This window comes from Schistocerca serialis, chromosome 7, assembly GCF_023864345.2.
Source record: "Schistocerca serialis cubense isolate TAMUIC-IGC-003099 chromosome 7, iqSchSeri2.2, whole genome shotgun sequence".
In the NCBI taxonomy this organism is placed as follows: Eukaryota; Metazoa; Arthropoda; class Insecta; order Orthoptera; family Acrididae; genus Schistocerca; species Schistocerca serialis.
In genome coordinates this window covers 567,439,621-567,464,412 of record NC_064644.1, presented here as the reverse complement: position 1 = coordinate 567,464,412, position 24,792 = coordinate 567,439,621, and positions in this window count along the sequence as shown.

Below are 24,792 nucleotides of genomic sequence, written 5' to 3'. Positions count from 1 at the left end.
GAAGGCTCAGTCACATGTGAGAATAAGTCATTAGTCGTATCAGGTATGCTGACACCGCAGTTCTGGGGATACAGGAAGAAACCTTCGAGTATATAACCGACCAGCTGAAGGGAGTTGAAAATTATTATGATGTGACACCACAGAGAAGTGTAAAGTAGTATGGGTATCTCCGAATGTAATCTTCGTTATAAAATGAGAACCCAGGCTACAAGACATTACAACAGCCGGTTTCATCGAGAAGAGGTAAGCGGTAAGGTGCCGAGCGAGTCTGGATTTGTGGCAGCAACTCCTCTTCTCGTGCAAACGGCACACCGCCCTGTGTTATGGCAGAGAAGCCTGATCACCGAGCAGGGACCGCCTGTCTTTCTTATCAGAAGAGTTGGACTAAGTCATCCTGATAAAGCAATATCTGTGCAGGGCGGCAGTAAAACGGAACGAGGCATGTCTCCTGTTCGTGAGTGAATAAAAATCTATGAGTGAATAAAAATCTAATTACTGGTAGATTTAAATTTTAAGACAATGAAGGCAATATCACATTATTAAGAAGGGACCAAAGGGGAGGGGAGGGGGGGAGGAGTGTAGAGAAGAAGTCATTAAGCGGGCCACTTAATAATATTAAATAATGACAGAATAATTACGCAGACAAACAAATTGGAAACAGTCAGGCTTTTTTATTTACCATCACGAAGTTTCTTTGAGAATGCGTCAGATCCCCTAACCGTGCTTGACTAGCCCTCACTTCCATGCATTCTTCAGTGACCACCAGTCCACGGAACATTAGTTAACACTAGTCTTGATTCTTTCCTTTCCAGTTCTAGTGAACTTACGTGAGAACCTCCTGATCGGTGCAGTCAGTGTGTGTAATTGTTTATATTAGTCTGTAACCAGTAACAAGAGTTATGTCAAATATTCGTTTCATACAAGGCAGCTTCTAAACTTGTTGCGAAAACAAATGGTAACGGTGAATCATCTGCACGCGAAATGAAACTAAAGTTGTGGAAAAATACCTGACTGATACGATCTCATTATGGACTCCATTTATCAAACCTAATGCAGACGATATAATTGCTCCACGCGCTTATAACCGTTTCTCACCGAAATGCGTATTGTGCAACTGGCGACACGTGACCGTGAGTCGCAACTCTTGGAAAGATATGGATGGTATTTAAAGTCTATCAATACACGCAGTGTACTGATGGGGGAAAAGTTCAGTATTCTCTTATCTATGAAATGCGTGTAATTCAACTTCCTTCACATGAGACACTAGCACGCCTAACATGTTTTCACACATTGTTATCTCAGGTCATGATGTCATGAGATAAAGTTCAATGGAATATTTAAACGCAAATATGATTAAGGAAGATCTCGACTAAAGTTAGTAAGAAATATTTTGCGGCTGTCTCTCCACGAACAGAGAATTTTTACGTCCCTCGCCCTCGAGTGGCCGACCGAGTTTCGTAACGCGTAAAGAAAAGCTGTCTACACGTTACCAAAGTCAACATAAATGAACAAAATTGCAGTTTATTCTTAGTTTAATCAAACAACGATAAAATAAACGTACACTATAGGAGCTAAATCACTGTTTAATAAAAAATATACTAAAATAAGCTTTCATGCAGTTTACAAATTATATCCCATAGCAAATCCACACTCGAAGCATTAAACAGCGTAGTTGCATCATATCACAGCCAACCGCTTATTACATTGATTATCATCTCGTACAAAGCTGACTCACTGTGGGATTGTGCCGCTAGCTCGGGATCTTCGATTTTTTTTTGCATAGGTCTTACATTTTTTCTCAACTAGCACGCCGTTTATTTTATATTATTACTGTTCACTTCGACGTACGACAGCACCACATAGCACTGGGTTAGCTGCATCAGTAATGAAGGAATAGGCAGTTGTAAAGCAACAGTGGAACGGTACAAGACAATGTTATTTGTGTTTCGCGCACTTTATACAAAGGCGCGCCCGCCCGAGGGTTCATTGCAAATTAGAACTTTATGTGAGACAGGACTGGAACCCCTGACTTTGTCTTTAGAGTGCGTAGGTCTCAACTAATGTATTTATTTATTTATTTATGAGAGGATGACTCTATCTACCTCAAACCCAACCTCGAAATTCGAGTTTGTCCATCTCCAATTCAAATTTTCGGTCTTGAAGAAACTTTATATCACACGGGGATCCGATCTCACAGTCTTGTCCTTCATGGCAACTGCTGACCGCGTTATCCGGGCGCGACTCACCAACTGCCATCCCTGTTTCAAGATATCTACCCGAGGGAACAATTGTGGGTTCGAATCCTGGCTCGGCACAAGTTTTACTCTGCCAGGAAATTTCAGAATAAAATAATGCTTAATGTAATTGGGTTGAGAAAGACTGCAAGAAGTAACCAACAACAATTATTTTAGGGGGGAAGGGAATGAGAGGGCGGAGGGGGAGGCGGGTGAAAGGAGAGAATAGGCTCTCATGAGGCAAGGATAGAGCGTTGTAGGTTTCGACTGACAGAGCGGTTTCGCGGTTCGCGAAATGGAAGTTGGTAGACATTCCGGCGATGGAAAGACGTGGGGGTGCCCTCGACAGACCAATGCAGTGCTGTAGATGATTATTCGGATTGGTGGTTCCGGAGTTGGGTACTGGATGCTGGGATTGAGTTCTCCTATTAATGTTCTGAGTTCGAAGGCGTTTCAAGAAAGGGAAAGATACGAGAAACTGATTAACTGGTACAGGCATACGACTGCGAACGGAATCTGTGGTGTCACCGCCAGACACCACACTTGCTAGCCTTTAAATCGGCCGCGGTCGGTTAGTATACGTCGGACCCGCGTGTCGCCACTATCAGTGATTGCAGACCGAGCGCCGCCACACGGCAGATCTAGTCTGGAGAGACTCCCTACCACTCGCCCCAGTTGTACAGCAGACTTTGCTAGCGATGGTTCACTGACTACATACGCTCTCATTTGCAGAGACGACAGTTTAGCAGAGCCTTCAGCTACGTCATTTGCTACGACCTAGCAAGGCGCCATATTCAGTTACTATAAGTACTATCTTCAAGAATGTCTTCTGAACAGATAATATTGTGACTCGTGTACCGTCAAGAGTGATGTTCATCATTAATGGATTAAAGTTAAGTATCAAACTAATTACATCCGCTTTCTGAATTCTCATTCCTTGTCATGTTCCAGAGCTCACGTCAGTATAGTTCTTCCCTCCTCACGCAAGCCTGCGTGAGCTAAAACGCGTGCATTTCGGCCTCCTCTCGTAACACGGTGTTGGCTCTTCTGCCAACACAACAGAATCTCTCAACGATTTCAACAGATTTGTGGAGTGTGGGAGCGCAGCAGATCCAGGCTACAGTAGCTTACGTCAGGATGTGAGGAGGAGGAGGAGATTAGTGTTTAACGTCCCGTCGACAACGAGATCATTAGAGACGGAGCGCAAGCTCAGGTGAGGGAAGGATGGGGAAGGAAATCGGCCGTGCCCTTTCAAAGGAACCATCTCGGCATTCACCTGAAACGATTTAGGGAAATCACGGAAAACCTAAATCAGGATGGCCGGAGACGGGATTGAACCGTCGTCCTCCCGAATGCGAGTCCAGTGTGCTAACCACTGCGCCACCTCGCTCGGTGTCAGGATGTGACGAATGAGACATTCATAAGGGAGAATAATGGTAGACGTGAAACGTAGCAAAGCTGGCCGTTTCAAAGTGTGACGCCTCTTCCTATAGTAGGCTTACACAGTCACGTACTTTTTGCCTGTTGTTGCTTTCGCTTAAACATCAGCTGTAATTATTGCTAATAGGAAGTGCCAACCGCTCAACAAAAACTGATCCGCAGCGAACATTTTTTGTTCCCTGTGATGTGTAATATATGTAATAAGCATATTTTGAAGGTATGTAATATTGCTTTGGTATCGTTCTGAGTCTGGAATAATAACAAGTAATACCTTGAGGAACATTGTTTCTATAATGAAGTGTTAAAATACAGAACCATCCTGATAAGTAATTTCTTTCTTTTGAAACGTTGTCGCGTATTCAGTTGTGTGACGTAGTCCAATTGGAATGATATTTCGGCAATCTGATTTATTGAGCCTGGCGGAAAACAAATGCCGGCCGGTGTGGCAGAGTGGCTCTAGGCGCTTGAGTCTGGAACCGCGCGACCGCTACGGTCGCAGGTTCGAATCCTGCCTCGGGCATGCATGTGTGTGATGTCCTTAGGTTAGGTAGGTTTAAGTAGTTCTAAGTTCTATGGGACTGATGACCTCACATGTTAAGTCCCATAGTGCTCAGAGCCAAAACAAATCAGGATCGGAATCACCTGAAGATGGTAATAAGGCAGCTTGTCAAAACATCGCATATTTTCGATTACGCCACGCGTCTGAATGGCCGAGAACATTTCAAAATCATCAAAAGGCGAGAATCCTAAAATAACACAATGTATTTCTTATTCATACACGCAACAGGCATTTTATTTGAGTATAGCACTTTCTGCGTATAAATTGTAAGTAAGAGTAACTATTTGAAGAAGAGCGTATGTTAATAGAAAAGAAAGAATGACGCTTCAGAACAGCGAGAAACTGATGCAAAATTTATCAATATTTGCGATAAGGCTTTTATCATGTTTACATATGTGTGGAAACACATTAAAATTTGCAGATCCAGCAATAGATTTAATTCGCAAGACGTAAGATGTGACCAGTTAGTACTTTCAGAAATTTTCGATTGTTTTGTGCTGTTAATAAGGAAGCTTCACTATAAGATCAAAAGTATCCGGACACCACTAAAAACATAACATTTTTCATATTAGGTGCATTGAGCTGCCATCGACGACCGCAGTAGTCATTAGACGTTCTGAGAGAGCAGAACGGGGTGCTCCGAGAAACCCACAGACTCTGAACGTCGTCAGGTTGCCACTTGTCACTTGTGTCATACGTCTGTACGCGAGATTTCCACACTCCAAAACATCGCTAGGTCCACTGTTTCCCATACGACAGTGAAGTGGAAACGTGAAGGGACACGTACAGCACCAAAGCATACAGCCCGACAGAGACCGCCGACAGTTTAAGAGGGTCGTAATGTGTAATAGGCAGACATCCATCCAGGCCATCACACAGGAATTACAAACAGCATCAAGATCCACTGCAAGTACTGTGACAGTTAGGCGGGAGGTGAGAAAACTCGGATTTCATTGTCGAGCGGCTGCTCATAAGCCACACATCACGCCGGTAAATGCCAAACGACGCCTCACTTGGTGTAAGGAGCGTGAACATTAGCCGATTGAACGGTGGAAAAACGTTGTGTGGAGTGACGAATCACGGTACACAATGTGGCGATCCGACGGCAGGGTGTGGGTACGGCGAGTGCCCGGTGAACGTCATCTTCCAGCGTTTGTAGTGCCAACAATAAAATTCTGAGGCGATGGTGTTATGGAGTTGTCGTGTTTTTCATGGAGAGGGCTTGCATCCCTTTTTGTTTTGCGTGGCACTATCACAGCACAGGCCCACATCGATGTTTTAAGCGCCTTCTTGCTTCCCACTGCTGAAGAGCATTTCGGGATGGCATCTTTCAACACGATCGAGCACCGGTTCATGATGCACGGTCCGTGGTGGAGTGGTTACACGAAAATAACATCGCTGTAATGGACTGGCCTGTACAGAGTCCTGACCTGAATCCTATAGAACACCTTTGGGATGTTTTGGAACACCGACTTCGTACCAGGCCTTACCGACCGACATCGGTACTTCTCCTCAGTGCAGTACTCCGTGAAGAATGGGCTGCCGTTCCCCAAAAAAACCTTTCAGCAGCTGATTGAACGTTTGCCTGCGAGGGTGGAAGCTGTCATCAAGGTTAAGGGTGTGCCAACATCATATAGAAGTCCAACATTACCGATGGAGGACGCCACGAACTTGTAAGTCATTTTCAGCCAGGTGTCCGGATACTTTTGATCACATAGTGTAGCTATATCTACAGAAACTCCTGGAAATTACGAGTGTACCTACCACCATTCTGTTTTCTTGTTTTATCAATAACATGAAACCCATACTGTGTCTCATTCCAGCAGTCCCCACAAATTTTTACAAATTCGTTGAATATCAGTTCCTACAATTGCTTAGTAAATGTTTCTGAAATTCAAATTGTCTTGATTGAAGGCTATAACGAGGTAGGCACTATCCCTGAAAACATGTTGCCTGGTCGGACGAATCTCGTTTTGTTTTGTATAGAGCGGATGGACGTGTACGGGTATGGAGACAATCTCATGAATCCATGGATCCTGCATGTCAGCAGGGGACTGTTCAAGATGGCGAAGGCTCTGTAATAGTGTGGGGCGTGTGCAGTTGGAGTGATACCGGAGCCATGATACGTCTAGATATGACTGTGACAGGCGACACGTACGTAAGGATCATGTCTGATTACCTGCATCCATTCATGTCTATTATGCATTCCGACGGACTTGGGCAAATCCAGGAGGACAATGCGACACCCCACACGTCCAGAAGTGCTACAGAGTGGCTACAGGAAGACTCTTCCGAGTTTAAACGCTTCCGATGGCCACCAGACACTCCAGACATGAACATTATTGATCATATATGGGATGACTTGCAACGTACTGTTTAGAAGAGATCTGCACCCCCTCGTACTCTTACGGATTCATGGGCAGCCCTGCAGGATTCATGGTGTCAATTCCCTCTAGCACTACTTCAGACATTAGTCGAGTCCATGCTATCTCGTGTTGCGGCATTTCCGTGTGTTCGCGGGGGCCATACACAATATAAGGCATGTGTACCAGTTTCTTTCGCTCTTCAGTGCATATTTTAAGAGTGTCCTGAATTTTGTTTGCTAGCTTTTCCTGAACACTAATTTCGGCAACGATTTTATATTTTTTCTGCCTGTCCACAGAATGAAATGCGGAACTGAAATCAATAAATGATTTTGTATTTTTATTTGTTTTTTTATTCTAACACAGGTGAACCGTGAATTTACTTTGAAAACTTTTTCTTAAGAATTTACTTTATTTACTAGCGATTCATCAAGAACATTATCACATTTTATCACACTATGTGAGCGTGGAAGTAGTTGCCAAGGGGTATCTGATGAACAAATTAAATTTTTTTTAATAAATGGAAATTTTATTCCTGAAAGCTCCCCTTTTTTTAAACAGATTTAAAATTATAATCCGAAAGCGCCCTGTAAATATCAAGTTACAATTTATTCAGAGGCAGAAATAACAATTTTTTTTTTTTGTTGACAGTATGAACTTTCAACCTCTGAAAGACTACCCTGGTGTAAATCTGCAACACACCACATAACTTTAAACTAAAAATTTTAACAACTCACACAAACACATAAACTATGCACCCCGTGAGAGGGATGGAAATGGTACAAAACACTCACATTAAAATTATTTGCCATCGAAGGTGCAACTTATTTTTAAAAGATCTCTTACGGTAGAAGGGTGGCAACTTTATATACTAAAATTACCATTTAAATAAAATCCATGAAATGTAGTTTTACATAAAATATAAAAACATGCTCTACATTACACATATACCGCCTCTCAAGATGATAGGCAAAATAAAAACATATTTCAGGAATTCGGCCTTTACACCTTAAGCAATAAATTCGTTAACACCAAATCCGACAAACATGACAAAGACAGCTAGTAATGTATGGCAGACCGACAGACAGACAGACACTAACTGCCTAACAAATGCGGACGAGAGACAGACGAGTAAGCTGGGGACGAGAGACTGACCAAGAAACAAGTATAATTTAACAAGTAAATGAAACAACATACCACGAATCACTTAACTTCTAATAAACTACGATGTCTGACGAAGACCTGGCGCAGCACCCCCAAAACGCTCTCCCGAACCGTCCGCTGCCAGCCGCTTAAACGGACGCAGAAAGGTGCGCCCATCTCCCGTCTCACGGCGTCGCAGCTCGCCCCGGCCAGACCGATGTCGTGGGTCGACTCCTGTTGCTCTCGTGTCGGCCGCGAAGCGACTACGCCTCGTTATACGGCGCGGCCCACTGGACTCACGTGGCGACCTCACATGTGCAGACGCTCCAGGCGGACAAGTCATCTGGTGTCACAGTGCGCGACCGACCAACCGATCGATCCAACCGCCAATGCCCAGTGCCTCAGCAAACTCGAACAGACTGGCGGCCTAACACATACTGGCACTTCGGACGACAGACAGACACTGACTGCCGCACACTGACCCGGCTGACCAACTGACCAGATTCGTCCAGCCTGCACCGACTCAGACTCTCCCCCTTAAATGCACGTGAACTGGCTACGTTTCCCCTTTCCCACCAGAGGCAGACACCAAAACTGTGATTGCTACAGCGGCGCCACCGCCAGAAACGGAGGGCGACTGCTTCACACTACGCGCTGCGGCGCGCTCTTCAAAACAGCAATTTTTACCACGGCTCAACAGGGTGTAACAAAAATGTACGGTACAAATTGCAGGACACATTCCTCACACGTAGAGAAAGAAATTATGTTGTATGAACGTGGGTCTGGAAGCGGTTTGTTTCCATGTTACAACTCATTTTCTCCAACTCTTTAATTATGGGAAACACACACGAACGGAACACAGCAGCATACGACATGCAACTCTTTCTTGCAGGAGATGTTTAGTATGCCATCTGTGGACGTTGATACATGCTTCAACTCGCCGTCGAAGTGAAACTCGGTTGCGCTGATCTATCCCTGCAGTATTGCGAATGGTTTCGCAGCCTTCAATAATACGGGCAATGGGGTCCCGTACAAAAGAGCTTTCAAATGCCCCACAAATAAAAGTCCAGTGGGCTTAGGTCCGGAGAACATGGAGGCCAGGCAATTGGTCAATCTCTGCCTACCCATCTGTCACCGAATCTGTTGTTCAGAAGCCGACGGACGTTAACATTAACATGAGGAGGTGCTCCATCGTGCATGAAGTACTTGTTTTGTCGCACAGCTAAACGCACGTCGGCTAACAGATCAGGTAGAAATTTCTCTGCGAAATTGTAATAACTCTGTCGGTTGAGCCTGGTGGAAGAAACTGAGGCCATACCAGTCACCAACAATGTCGGCCCAAACACTGGCAAAAACTCTTTGTGGAAGGTTGTTGTAACATGGAAACATAGTGTTTCCAGACCCATGTTCATACAACATAATTTCTTCGTCTACGTGAGAGGGAGAGGAAATCTGTCCTGCAATTAGTGCTGTACATTTTTGTTACACCCTGTATACACATGTATATCTGTCAAACATAACGAGAGAAACGTCATGTGCCTTATATCTCCTGAGTTTTGAGACTTACAGAGAGAATCCTGAATTCTCACCACCACGTGTTCCGGACGCTGGCTACGAGCGGCGGTGGGAAGTTCCCGTATGAACACCTCGGAACACCCCCTACTGGCTTTCCCATTCTTTCAATAGAAATAAAGGTAGTTCGTGGCCCTTAGTGTTACTTAAACATCGATAAACTATCGATTAATAGTATCTGCTCTAGGTCGCTATCGATAGTCTGGTTTAACTATCGTTAGTCTTATCGTTTATAATATAATTCGTTTTGAATTGGCGCCTGAAAAATTGTGGTTTCCTATCGCCTCCATGAGGATTGAAGTGCTGAGGGAAAGGAGATTATGTGGAGATATTTAATTAACAACAAATATGATGGCGCCTTAGCCAGTCTAAGTTGCTTATAAACAATATTGTTGATAAAAAATTGGAAATTTGTGGTATGGTCTTATAGGACCAAACTGCTGGGGTCATCGGTCCCTAAGCTTACGCACTACGTAATCTAACTTAAGCTAACTTATGCTATTGACGACATACACACCCATGCCCGAGGGCGGACTCGAACCTCCGACGGGGGAAGCCGCGCAGACCGTGACGCCCCTGACCGCGCGGCTACCCCGAGCGGCTTTTGTTAATAGATTGGTCGCTGTGAGGAGGGGTCGTGAAAGAGGGAATTTTCTTGTTTGTCTTTCAGTCATGACAACTCGCGGTCGTTCGCATCTCGTACCGATCAGACGCTTCTTGTAAAAACTATACACGTAAATAACAGGCATTCGTGAATGTACATTATACTGATTTTCATCTTCATATGTGTGAGCTTACTTGTCGCAATGAATACAAATGTAAGTAACGCTGTTGTCATACAACGCAGTTAGTGGAGGAAAAAGTGACATTTTAAATGTTTGTTACGTGTTTCTGATTGTACTGTATAATGCATTTTAGAATGAGTACAATTATTGTCTTTATTAATACTTCTACTGTCTTCTTCTGTTTCTGAGTTCTCATTGTACTTACACGAGTTTCCACTTGCAGTGATCCGAAAACCCAAAACAATGAGGCAGTCCTAATGCGCCTGCATCACTTCTGCTTTTGCAGAAGCACAAATATCATTCATATGTTGGTTGTCTATGTCGTGGTCGATTAGCGGAGCTTGTTCCTTCAAGGACATACCAGCTCCGGCAGAAACGAATATAGTAAAAGCACAACCCGTCGAGTATCAAGTTCTTTTAATTCTATTAATCATTAAAATATACTGTTGTATTTACATTTTATCTGCTTTCACAGCATTGCAGTGTATATTCATAAGTAATTCGGGCGAAATGCGAATGTTTCAGTGGATGTGAGACAAAACTAATCTCTTCTTGCCAACAGTTGACCGTGAATGTCATGGAAAGCTTTTGCAAAACTCGAAATCCTGTAGATATTTCTTAAGCTCTTGCCCGTTAATGCTGGAATTAATGCTCGAATCCCTTGTTTTTGAAACTTGTGCAGTGGGTGAACAAGCTCACCATCATTTTTTCATTTTTTTTAGTTTACATAATTCTGCAACTTAATTAATAATTTTTCAAGCGACACGAGGAAGAATTCCGCCTCTAAAGCTTCTGCCTCTACGGGATATCGTAGGATTGTGCCAACAATGGCTTCTTCGTCACTGAGTTCGGTATTTAAACGCCACACAACAAAAGGATTACTCTTCATCTTGCAACTATAGTGTTGTTGTCAGCAATGAGACAAAGAGCACAGCAGCGAAGAAGTGTTTCAAATGGCGCCGACGTGAAACGATCAGTACTTCTCGCACGCTACCGATAGTCTATGTTGACTAAGGAAATTCTGCGCTTCCCAGATTATTTTCTTTATGTAAGAGGGGAGTAAATAGTTTTTTTATTGGTGTTTTGAAAATGAGTATGTGTGGGACTTTTTCAAGAAAGAGGGGGATAAAAGTCAGTTTGTAAAGTGTACCATCTGCATTAAAGATTATAAACGTGATCAGGGAATAGGACTAATTTAAGAGACCACTAAAAAGAAAGTACGGTGAAAAACTAGGAATCACGAATTAGTAACAGAATTGAAAGGTGAAGGATCAGCTTGTGAGCTAGATCAAGTGCAAGAGGTGCAACCAAAAGAATCGAGAGGCTCTATAAAAATTATTTTAGCAGAAGTCAGCCGCACGATGTCAGTTCAAAAAAAAAAAAAAAAAAAAAAAAAAGAAAAAAAAAGAACTTGAATCTCTTTATGCACAAATGATTGCTATCGATATGCAGCCGTACGGAACTTCCCACCAACAAGATATGAAAAAAACTGTTTATGCCTTGGACAGCAGATAGGAGTTGCCAGATAAAACCACACTTAAATGTTTACTGATCTCAAAACTATAGGAAGAGATAAAAAACAAATGAGAGAAAGCGCTTACAAAATGTATTTTTTTAGTGTTACAACGGAGATGTGGAAAAGCAGCGCGAATGAAGAAGGCATACTGCCACTGACTTGCCACTATATAACATACGAAAAATTAGTTACACCCATATTGAAAGTGACAGAAACTGTAGGTCATCACAACGGAGAATGTATGCACATGTAACTAACATTTTTAAAACATTTTTATTCTTTAACTCGTCAATGCCGTGCTGAGTTTCGTTTCTTTCTTGTGACCAGTACATGTCTGTCAAGTCGGTGTAACTTGTAAGGTATTTCTTGACAGTTTCACAATCTCCCCTCCCCGCCCCCACTCCTCACCCCTCTTGTGTATAGAAATCTGAAGCTGTTGTGTCATTTGCGTTTTCTTTACGGACACTGTCAACCATAACAAATCATTGAATAATTGCGTTACAACAGGCTTAATATATTTTCTTATTCATTACTACAAACAAGCAATACATATGAACAAAGCAGTTTCTCAAAACATTGTTACTTCCGCGTCCATAGTTTTCACTTGAGAGTTTGTGCGATAGCAGACTGACGAGAGAGAAACGAACGCGAATCCCAACACCGTCTGAACCAAAATTAATACAGCACGGCAAAATCAGCTGGCAGTGGAGTTACAATTACTGTGTTGCTGTCTTCCGAGATTATAAACAGCTTGCTTTTGTGGCGATTTATGCGGAAGTGCTTCCATTGTGTTAGCAAATAGGAACAGAATTAAAACTTTCGGTGCTAATAAAACAGCGTCAATATTAATGCACATACACACATCAAATGAAGTTTTCAATCACCCCAGTTCCCAGAACTCCTGAAGATAGACGTTGATTGTGGATATTGTATAGCATAAACAGTCTCTTTGACTTCAGAGGTATCACTAAACGCGCAAAAGATGTAAACAACCATGCATGATCAGCGCCTATTAGACGGAGGGGATCCGACAGACGATCAGTTCCAGTCATTCCACAACCATGCCTAGTCGGTCAATACCGCGGTTCGCTCGCGTCCGCGTTTTTACTTTGTGCCAGGAAGGGCTCTCAACATGTCAGGTGTGCAGGGGTCTCGGAGTGAGCCAAAGCGTTGTTGTTCGGACATGGCGGAGATACAGAGGGACAGGAACTGTCGATGACATGCTTCGCTCAGGCCGCCCAAGGACTCCTACTGCAGTAGATGACTGCTACCTACGGATTTTGGCTCGGGGGAACCCTGACAGCAACGCCACCATGTTGAATAATGCTTTCTGCGCAGCCACAGGACGTCGTGTTACGACTCGAACTGTGCGCAATAGGCTGCATGATCCGCAACTTCACACCTTTCACACCCCATGTCCATGGCGACGTCCATGTTTCCAACCACGACATCATGATGCGCGGTACAGATGGGCCCACCGTCATGCCGAAAGGATCGCTCAGGATTGTCATCAAGTTCCCTTAACCGATGAGTGTCGCATATGCCCTCAACCAGACAATCGCTGGAGACGTCTTTGGAGGCAAGCCGGTCAGGCTAAACGCCTTAGACACTGTCCAGCGAGTGCATCAAGGTGGAGTTTCCCTGTTGTTTTGGGATGGCATTATGTGGGGCCGACGTACGGCTATACGGTACGTGAATACCAGCCTCCGACCAATAGTGCAACCATATCGGCAGCATATTGGCGAGGCATTCGTCTTCATGGACATCAATTCGCGCCTCCATCGCGCACATCTTGTGAATGACTCTCTTCAGGATAACGACATCGCTCGACTAGAGTGGCCAGTATGTTCTCCAGGCAAGAACCCTATCCAACATACCTGGGATAGATTTAAACGGACTGTTTATGGACGACGTGACCCACCAACCAGTATGAGGAATCGACGCCGAATTGCCGTTGAGGTGTGGGTAAATATGGACCAACAGTGCCTTGACAAATTTGTGGATAGTATGCCACGACGAGTACAGGCATGCGTCAATGCAAGAGGACGTGCTACTGGGTATTATGGGCACCGGTGTGCACAGCAGTCTGGACCACCACCTCTGAAGGTCTCGCTGTATGGTGGTACAACATGCAATGTGTGGTTTTCATGAGCAATAAAAAAGAGTAGAAATGATGTTTATGTTGATCTCTATTCCAATTTTCTGTATAGGTTCTGGAACTCTCGGAGCAATTATAGAATGTTGCCGTTAAATTTATGTGGTGTCCAGAGACTTCAATTCCTGCAGAGAGGTTTTCTCAAGTCAGGATAAATAATAACTTAAAAATGCAATAGACCAAAGGAGAATAATTTAAACACATTTCGTGTATCTTTTAATGTTGTATTTTAAATATCAGCAATAAAAATTCTTAGAAAGCTATTTTTCATTTGAAATACGCAACCAAAACAAATGATAGTTAATCGATACATCGTTAGTTTCTAAAAATACTATCGATAATAGCGTAAGTGTCAACTATCGATGTTAAGTGACGCTAGTGGCCGTGGCCAATACACAAGCGCAATCGACTTAACTGAGGTTAATTTGTAGTCAAACTCACTACTGAATTTTAACGTGGAGAAATGCGTTGTTTCTAAAACGTAAAAGCGAGGTAGTCACCTCTTCGTCTCACAAAACTAACGCACCAGTTGCAGACTGCCCGTCTAACACGTCCTGTGGCTGCGCAGAAAGCATTATTCAACATGGTGGCGTTGCTGTCAGGGTTCCCCCGAGCCAAAATCCGTAGGTAGCAGTCATCTACTGCAGTAGGAGTCCTTGGGCGGCCTGAGCGAAGCATGTCATCGACAGTTCCTGTCCCTCTGTATCTCCGCCATGTCCGAACAACAACGCTTTGGCTCACTCCGAGACCCCTGCACACCTGACATGTTGAGAGCCCTTCCTGGCACAAAGTAAAAACGCGGACGCGAGCGAACCGCGGTATTGACCGACTAGGCATGGTTGTGGAATGACTGGAACTGATCGTCTGTCGGATCCCCTCCGTCTAATAGGCGCTGATCATGCATGGTTGTTTACATCTTTTGCGCGTTTAGTGATACCTCTGAAGTCAAAGAGACTGTTTATGCTATACAATATCCACAATATCCACACAGGCCAGAATATACATATCTAAACCAATATAATGGTGGGCGGTACGAGTTGTGGTGTGTGTGTGTGTGGGTGTGTGTTTGTGGTGTGTGTGTGTGTGTGTGTGTGTGTGTGTGTGTGTGGCTTAAAGGCGCTGAACGACGTCGTTATCAGCGCACCAGTTGCAGACTGCCCGTCTAACACCTTCTAGGTCAGTAGTTGCCAACCTTTCGTAGACCACTACCCCTGAGTGCAGTTGGACAGTAGCTAGTACCCCCTCCCTCCCGCTGTCTGTTGCTCCCCCCCCCCCTTCCCCCCCTCAACTCACCCACATTATCACCTACTTTGCCACTAACTAAACTGTAGAATGTGAGACTTTTCTTAGAACACTTTTATTTTCAAAATGATGAGAGATAAATGGTATTTAGCTTTTATGCCGGTGTGGATGTTAGAATGAGTGACGAAGGAATTTGTGGTGCATCGCAAGTGCTATTCACAAAGCATTCTCAGATAAGAAAGCTAACTATCCACTTCTTACAAAACATACTTCCCCTGCAATACTCCTCTCCATTGCGGCACTTGCCTGACCTGCACATTTCAACATCATTTAAAATCAAGCAAGTTAAAATGTGTGCACTATACTTACTGTTCGTAAATCGTTTGATTGCTGTGCTCTTTTCTTCTGAACTGGCAGAAATTGGAAGACTTCAGACTGTTATGTCTGACAACGGCCGCTAATACTACTATTACTACTACTACTACTAATAATAATACTGTGTACCGCACTATAGTAGCCCTTATGTGGTTACTGTCGTGTCATGTTGTCAATCAATTCATTTACTTGTTCCGAAGGGAGTAATGAAGCAATTTCTGGACTACTGCAGGTACCATCTACAACCTGCAGAAGGAATTTTTTGTTGTTGAGATATTTAGCAATGGTTACGTATGTGTCGCATTTTTGTCATCAGCGATGTACGGACAAAGCGCAATATACTAGGTGGACTATGTGAGGAATCTGTAACCTCCATCGTATTTATGCTACTAATTGAGAAAAAGTAATTACTGATACCTTACATAATGCATATTAGAGTCTTACAAAATTGTGATGATCGTAATGATCTTTTGCAAATAATTTAGTTTCGTAACTGAAACAGAATCGAATCGTTTAGTTTTTACCCCTCCGAAAAATTTCATTTTAACCGTCAGGGGGATATTTACCCCCAGGTTGGGAGTCAGTGTTCAGGACGGTATAAAAATTTGACTTTCAGTATTTTTCGTAATTATTTATCGACTTTAATAGTTTAAAATATTGTCAAAACCTACTCATTAAAAGATATAATCTTCTGTTAAAGGTTCAACACAATAATACAAGTGCTATAATTAGGAACTGTGTGTTTTTCTTGTGGCAGCGTAACAGACAGCACGCAAATACCCGGACTTTATTCATCCAGTATTTGCGAATGAGAAAACTTAGCGAATGACAACACTTAACGACTTCGAACATACTTTATATTCCATTTCAAGCTTTTACTATACATTTTAAAGCAGTCAGCGTCACAAAATGGCAAAATGGAAAAAAAAGTATGTCGCTTGCTGCATTTTCGCTTTCCATGCAGTCAGACTTGAGCAACAGACATGACGGTTTAATTTTGTATTTATTCACTGCTGATTATATTCGTAACTCAGTTTGCAAGCGGTATCCACACATACTACTGAATGTATCTGCAGAATTATATAACTGTAGGACACATATTTCACGAGATGTGACGTCATAAAAGTTTAGATGCGTGAAAAACTAGGTTCTCTCTGAAACTTCAGAGTCACGGATGACGTTTTAATTTATTACTACTGTCTCTATTCTCAAGACACTTACCAGGCCGTATCTAGACATATCACTGAAAGTACCTACAAAATTATATCATTGTACGACACTTGGTTCGGGAGCTGGAACGTCAGAAACAGTGAGATGCTTTAAAACTACCATTGGCTTCAAATGGAGTGCAAATTACCAACACTATTTTCATTCAATGAGAGCATTTACCGACTCCCAACGAACTTTCAGCATAATTTTAGATCTCACCTGACCTTTTTCTCGCTTATATGCATAACGCCAAATATGTAACACATTAACTCATCTCCGAAGCAATCAGACTTTTGAAGCTCACTGGAGTTCAGTCCTTCAAAGAATCGTGGGTTTACTGACGGAATCCTAATCTGCACACGCCGCTCTGGAGACATATACGCATCCAACACTGCAATTCGAAATGCAATGCAATCCAGGATGAGCGGCGTGGCAAGCTCGAACACTGCTGTAATATTCACACATCTCATCTCTTCCGCTTATCAGTTGAGTTGCGTCTGTTCCTGAGGGTCTGTCCGCGACACGCACAACCGGTAACTTCGAACAAAATCACTGAAGCTAAAACTTTATATCGGTGACGCAGCGCCCTCGGCGTTCCGACTTGGACAGGAGATACCTATACATACCCGTGGCCTGTGTGAATAAACTAGCTGTTATGCTAAGTGAAATACCGTGGATCAAATGGCCCTGAGCACTATGGCACTTAACATCTGAGGTCGGTGTGGCCGAGCGGTTCTAGGCGCTTCGGTCCGGAACCGCGCTGCTGCTACGGTCGCAGCTTCGAATCCTGCCTCGGGCATGGATGTGTGTGATGTCCTTAGGTTAGTTAGGTTTAAGTAGTTCTAAGTTCTAGGGGACTGATGACCTCAGATGTCAAGTCCCATAGCGCTCAGAGCCATTTTGAACCATTTCATCAGTCCCCTAGAACTTAGAACTACTTAAACCTAACTAACCTATGGACATAACACACATCCATACCCGAGGCAGCATTTGAACCTGCGACCGTAGCAGTCGCGCGGTTCCAGACTGAAGCGCCTAGAACCACTCGGTCACTCTGCTTATCCAGAATAGGCAGCTTGCGAATCTAATTCAGTTCCACATAGGGGTTTTGGTCAACATCGTTTCTTAGAGCGTCGGCGGGACGTAAGACCTCAATCTCCGTTTGTTCCATATCCTCGGCTCCGACACAGACCGGTTAGCCAGATTCTCTTAACAAACAGAGTCTATTTCGTGGTGGTATCGCTTCATAAGACTGCGACACGCGGGAGATGGCAGCTTTTTCTGTTAGGAGCCGATCGCGGTGAACTCTGCCTGCAGTTTCATAGATAACGCAGCCACGTGGGGCTGTTGGACGGGATGCGTGACGTTCGCAGCTGTTTGCCTCGTGCGACTCACGTCTGGCCGCGCCGCGCCGCTCGCTCGACAAAAATATTTAGCTAGATTAGATAGCGTTTCACATGTGGCGCTGCCGCGTGCATTGTTTCGAAACGAGGGAATTCCGGCAGTTCTGAATCACCATCCGCCGCGTCTGGAATGCGAGTCAAGTGTTATCTCGTTCTGACTGGATGCAGCGGCTGCCTCCTCGCGAGCCAGGTCTCTGTTACTTCGGCGTAAGTGCCAGACAGCAGTGCTTTCCTACTCTTCGTTTACATTTAGAACATTTCTATTCCGAGAGGTACCTTAAGGTGCGTCCCGCGTCCAGCCATCCTGATTTAGGTTTTCCGTGATTTCCCTAAATTGCTCCAGGCAAATGCCGCGATGGTTCCTTTGAAAGGGCACGGCCGACTTCCTTCCCCGTCCTTCCCTAATCCGATGAGACCGATGACCTCGCTGTCTGGTCTCCTCCCCCCAAACAATCTAACCTTAAGGTGCTTGACAGAGCATTCACTTTCCTTCTCCAGTTGCACGTAGTACAAAAGAAAAACAATTGTAGGCACCTCTGTGCACCTCTCCGAGTTTCTCTAGATTCACCGTGTTCTCTGTTTGTACTTGTTACCCAGAGCAGAGAAACGCAGCCGTGTTGACTGTGTTCTTTGACCTCCGAAGAACATTCTATGCAGTTCCACGTTAATAAAACATGAGCTCACCGGGTATACGGTCAGATTTGTCACTCATTTCAGGACGTCCTCTCAAATAGAACTCAACACGTCGTTCTCGTTGTGCTGGTATTCAGTTCGATTTCATGCAAGCTCTTCTGCTGGTGAAATTACAGTGAAATGCAGACCTTTAGCTGCTTACAGGCGTTGATAAACATCAACGGGGACAGTTGAAAATGTGTGCCCCGACCGAGACTCGAAAGCGGGATCTCCTGCTTGCATGGCAGACGCTCTATCCGTCTGAACGACCGAGACTGCAGGGACTAATCTCTGGCACGCTCCCCGTAACACCCACATTAGCTACGTACTGTCCACACACTACATGTCCGAAAGAACAGATACCATCTTCCTCTCCTGCTAGTATTTTCATCGTTGCGCAGGTACTGTAAAGGTGTTTTCCCATTAGTCTTCTGACTGGTTTGATGGGGCTCACCACGAATTCCTCTCATGTGCCAACCTCTTCATGTCAGAGTAGCACTTGCAACTTACGTCTTCAATTATTTGCTGGATATATTCCAATCTCTGTCTTCCTCTACAGTTTTTACCATCTGCGGCTCCCTCTAGTACCATGGAAGTTATTCTGTGGTGTCTTAACAGATGCGCTTCCACTCTGCCCCTCCTTCTTGTCAGTGTTTTCCAAAAATTACTTTCCTCGTCGATTCTCTGGAGAAACTCCTCAGTCCTTACCTTATCGCCGGCCGCTCGTGGCCGAGCGGTTCTAGGCCCTTCAGTCTGGAACCGCGCGACCGCTACGGTCGCAGGTTCGAATCCTGCCTCGTGCATGGATGTGTGTGCTGTCCTTAGGTTAGTTAGGTTTAAGTAGTTCTACGTTCTAGGGGACTGATGCCCCAGATGTTAAGTCCCATAGTGCTCAGAGCCATTTACCTTATCAGTCCACCTAATTTTCGGCATTCTTCTGTAGCAGCACGTCTCAAATACTTCGATTCACTTCTTTTCCGGTTTTCCACAGTCCATGTTTCACTAACGTACAATGCTGTGCTCCATGAGTTAATTTGCTGCCTAGGTAGCAGAATTCCTGAACTTCATCTTGCAACAATACCACCACTAAGAAAGTAGATTAGAAATCAGATTAACAATGTTGCTCACGCAGCATATGTTCGCTTTATCAGGCAACAACAAAACTAATGACTGTGGATGGTATCGTCAAAATCGAAATAATGAGGTCACTGTAAAGAAGTCATTAATTTGGCACTTATCTTGAATGGATTCCCACGTAGAATTCGTCGAAGTCGTTCTGGCTCATCTTGTTGATTCTAGGGTGATTCTACTTTGGCTGCTAGAAGGTCCGCATCTGTATTTTAGCAATATTTGAAGACCTAACAAATGCGTTTTTCAGGAAATTCTTAACGATCAAACAATCCCAGATCGGAACAATGCCATGATAGAAATAATTTTTGACTTGGTGTTCACGATCCACAGTTTTAATAAACTTCTTGTAAATTCACATATACTTCTTCTTAATTATCACATCATCAAGAAAACAGTTTTATATCAATCTTCACATATTTAATTTCCACTTTAACCAAACACAAGACTTGACTCTTCCTTTACTAAGCGAAATAACAACATAACTTCTGGAAAGTGAAACAAAGACTGCTATGTGCGCATTCGCACCAAAACGGATACGTGTAAGTCAAAGATTATGACAGTCTCCTAGAAATGAATACACACAGGAACCATATCACTGTAACATATCGTGACAAGGGAGTACCTATACATTAATAAAACCAAATGTGAATACTGTCACAAAAATATGTCTGTTACTTCGCAGAAAAGTAGTTCGGTATTACTGGTATCGAGAATTGGGGTTGGAGTGCCGTAATGGTCACGCAAATAAAGAACCATTACACTCTACTTCTTGACCATCAATCCCCCGATGTTAAGTTTCTCGCTGTTCTCATGCGTGCAACTTCTTATTGCTTTCGCCTCTCTTCAATTTACCTTCAATCCATATTCTGCACTCATTAGACTGTTCATTCCGTTCAACACAACCTGTAACTCTTGTTCACTTTCACAGAGGATAGCTACCTCATCGGCGAATCTTATGATTGGTATTCTTTCGCCTTGAATTTTAATTCCATCTTTGAACCTTCCTTTTATTCCCATTATTGCTTCTTCGATGTACAGACTGAACAGTAGGGGCGAAATACAACATCCCTGCCTTACACCCATTTTAATCCGAGCACTTCGTTCTTGATCTTCAACTTTTATTGTTCTCTCTTGGATCTTGCAAGAGTGTATTACCTGTCTTTCCCTATAGCTTATCAATGTTTTTCTCACAATTCAGAACATCTTGCCCCATTCTACATTGTCGAACCCTTTTCTCAGGTCGGCAAATTGAGTGAACGAGTCTTGGTTTTCCTTAATGCTTGCTTTCATTATCAACTGCAACGTCAGAATTTCCCCACTTTAACTTTCCTAAGCTCAAACTGATCAACATTAACACATCCTCAGTTTTCTCTTCCGCGCAACGTACGTCCACTTAAACCTGCTTTCCGTAGTCAGGCTCTGGTCTGCCCCTACAATTTTAGCCCGGTCCCCTCCTTCCTCCTCGCTTGTCTTCACAGGCATATTGTTTCACGTTGTCTGCTGTCAGTCTATCACTTCTTTTTCTCAAGTTGTGCCACAAAACACTTTTCTTCCCAGTCCCACTGAGTACTTTTCATTCCTTATTTTATCCAAGCATTTCATCTTCAAATGCTTCAGAGCCTACATGTATCAAAAACTTCCTATTCTCTTCTTGTCTTTGCCGAATATCGCCCACATTTAAGTTTCATAAAAGAATGCACTCTACACAATACTTTCAAACTGTGAATCGCACATTAGATATCATAATATTCATATCTTTCAGAAACGTCGTTCTTCAGGGGACGAATTTGAAAAAAATAGTGATCAAGTAATTTTTGGACAACACCAACGAACTCTTTACAATAGAGTGTATATAAAAATACAGTAACGAATAGCACAGGAAACTTTGTGGGGCTGTGGCTGTTCGCGGACGTCGTCACCTACATGAAGGTTGTAACGCCAGGAGGCTGTACGGAAACGCAGGAAATTAGGCGGAGGGTTGCCGACTGGTCCAGGGAGTGACAGTGAGTTAAATAAATGTGAGGTACCACCCAGAAATAGGGGTACATGTTCAGTACTGTTTCATAACACCATTGCCCATAAATCGCTGGAAACGGTAAAAACCGTAAAATACCGAGGCATAACCGTCTGCAGCGACGTAAGGTGGAATGAGCAGATAAAACATGTCGCAGGAAAAATCAGATGCGATTTGGAACAAATGTGATTCATCCACGATAGCAGAATACTTACGAAACATCTACATCTGCATCTATTTCTACACTTCACACTCAAGTGCCCGGCAGATGATTCAGCGAAGCACTTACACACAGTTTCTCTACCGTTCAACTCTTGAACAGTGGAGGGGAAAACGAACACTTAAATCTTTCCATGCTAGCTCGGATTTCATTTACTTTATTGCCATGATAATTTCGCCGTATGTAGGTGGTCGTGAATAAAACATATTGTTGCATTCGTAGGAGAAACTTGGAGGTTGAAATTTTGTGAAAGATCTCGTCCCAACGAAAAATGCCTGTTTTAATGATTGCCTCCCCATCTCGCGTAACATATTAATGACATTCTCTCTCCTATTTCGCGATAATACAGAACGAGCTACCCATGTTTGGATGTTTTTCCATGTCCCCCCTTAACCTTATCTCGTAATGTTCTCATAACGCACAGCAGTACTCTAGCAGAGGTCGGAGAAACGAAGTGCAGGCAGCCTCTTTAGCGCTTCTAAGTATTCTGGCAAGAATACGTGCGAGGTCGGCAATATCCGATCGGCCTCACATTCAAACACGCACGCGCGCCGCCGGTTACTCCGCTGCGTTTCCTACAGCCGCCACCGCGGCATGAGGGCGCTGCCTGCCACCAACGATTACGCTGCTGCCAATGAGGTGCAACCATCCCCTCTCCGGAGCTCCAGTGGCGTGCGGACTTAGTTCGAACATTCATGTACAGAGCCCATTTTGGGCGTTTGTCCGTTATAAAACATTTACACACATTCATAACGGCCAGGTGTCGACGTCCTCTGAATAAACATTGTATTGAAGAGTGATAATAGATCTGTATATATTTCTACATTCAAATCCACTGTTAGCAACTGACGCTGCAATTTCAGCGACAAAGTTATGCATTGAAACTTGCTGGCAGATTAAAACTGTGTGCCGGGCCGAGACTCGAACTCCGGACCTTTGCCTTTCGCAGGCACGTGCTCTACCAACTTTTTTTTTCCCCTCGTGCACCCGAAGCAGGAAACATACCCCTAGACCAAAGAACCTAATTTTTTTATTTTTTTATTTTTTTTAAGAAAAACGTCACAGTCAGCGAGACTGGAACCGCGAACTAGAATAGATGCTTTTTTTGCAGGTCAGCATGTTACCAGATTTTTTTCATCACTTAATAATAATAATAACAATAATAATAATAATTTCATGTAGCTCAATTTTGTTTTCCTTTCTTTCTCTCTTTTTTTCTTTTTTTATTGTTCCTTTTATTTATTTATTTCTTTTATTATATATAAGTACTGAAACCACTGCAATGTACGTCCGACGAGCGTGGCGGGCAGGTGGCGGCAAGGAGGTCAGGGGTCAATTAGTCCGAGGCCTGGCCACGGTGCCGCCCCTACACCCGTCACCACTGACTGTAAAGGAACATTGATTTTTTTAGCCAGACTATTCGCTTGATACATAACGGGGAAAGGTTGAGAGCTCGAACAGCTATCCAATCCCTGTTCTATTGAATGCATATTACCGTACTTGCGACGGTGATCCGCGTAGTTTTTAATTTTAAGATATTCCGTTTCCATGTGTAAGAGAAACTCGCTGTAATCTTCGCCCGTCAGCCGATTGAATACATGACTTGTATAGTGACCCAACAGCCACATGACGGCATTATTTTCAGTTGGCGAAAAATATTTGACGTCTGGTCTGTGCAGTAAGTTCGTGTCTATGTTATTTTCAGAAGTCCTAGTTATAAGAGCGACTTGTTGACGAACCCATTGCCAATTGCGCATGCGGTGACTGCAAGTATATCTGTGGAGAACAGTATCCACTTGGTGACAATCTGGACAATGGGCTGTGTCGCTTAGCCCAATCGCATGCAGGCCCTCATTTGTGCTGATAATGCTGTTGACCGTTTTGTACCACGTCGACCTGACCAAGGATGGAAATACACTGCTGCTAATGTTCGCCCACAGGACATCCCAATTGACACCAGTATGCTTCTGTTCGAGTTTGTTCTTGCCCTCATGTTGTTTCCTGTGCTCCAGAATGTCCTTGGCAGTTAAGGGGCGATGTTGGTGAAGGACCTCGCTCAAGTAGCTCTTTTGCAGATAATACGTGCGGATGTAGGAGAGCTGGTAGGCGATCGTCTGTACATTGATCGGCGGTTCTACGCTTTTCGGCGCGACTGCCTCAAACAACTTAGCCGTAAGGGTGTCAGAGTAGCTTTGGATTAAGGATGTCATCCGTTTAATGTACAAAGCCGTTGCTTTGGCGTTCAGATCGGTTAGACCCATACCGCCATTCAGAGGTCGAGGATCACAGTCTTTAGGTCAGCTCGAAATATTTACCCCCGCCACAGAAAATTGGTCAACTTGCTCATTATCTGTTTGGCTATGACGGTGGGGAGTGGAAAGACCTGTGCCACATAATAAACTCTCGAAAAATGGCTCTGAGCACTATGGGACTTAACATCTATGGTCATCAGTCCCCTAGAACTTAGAACTACTTAAACCTAACTAACCTAAGAACATCACACAACACCCAGTCATCACGAGGCAGAGAAAATCCCTGACCCCGCTGGGAATCGAACCCGTGAACCCGGGCGCGGGAAGCGAGAGCGCTACCGCACGACCACGAGCTGCGTACAATATGCTCTCGACAGGATACATGTATTTACAAATGTAACCCTCTGAAATTGGTCCATGGTGAGATGGACGTTATCTATTAAAGCACCCTTGATTTTGAGCGAGACATCCCGCCAATTTGCCGTTATCATCCTTTGTGGGGGGACC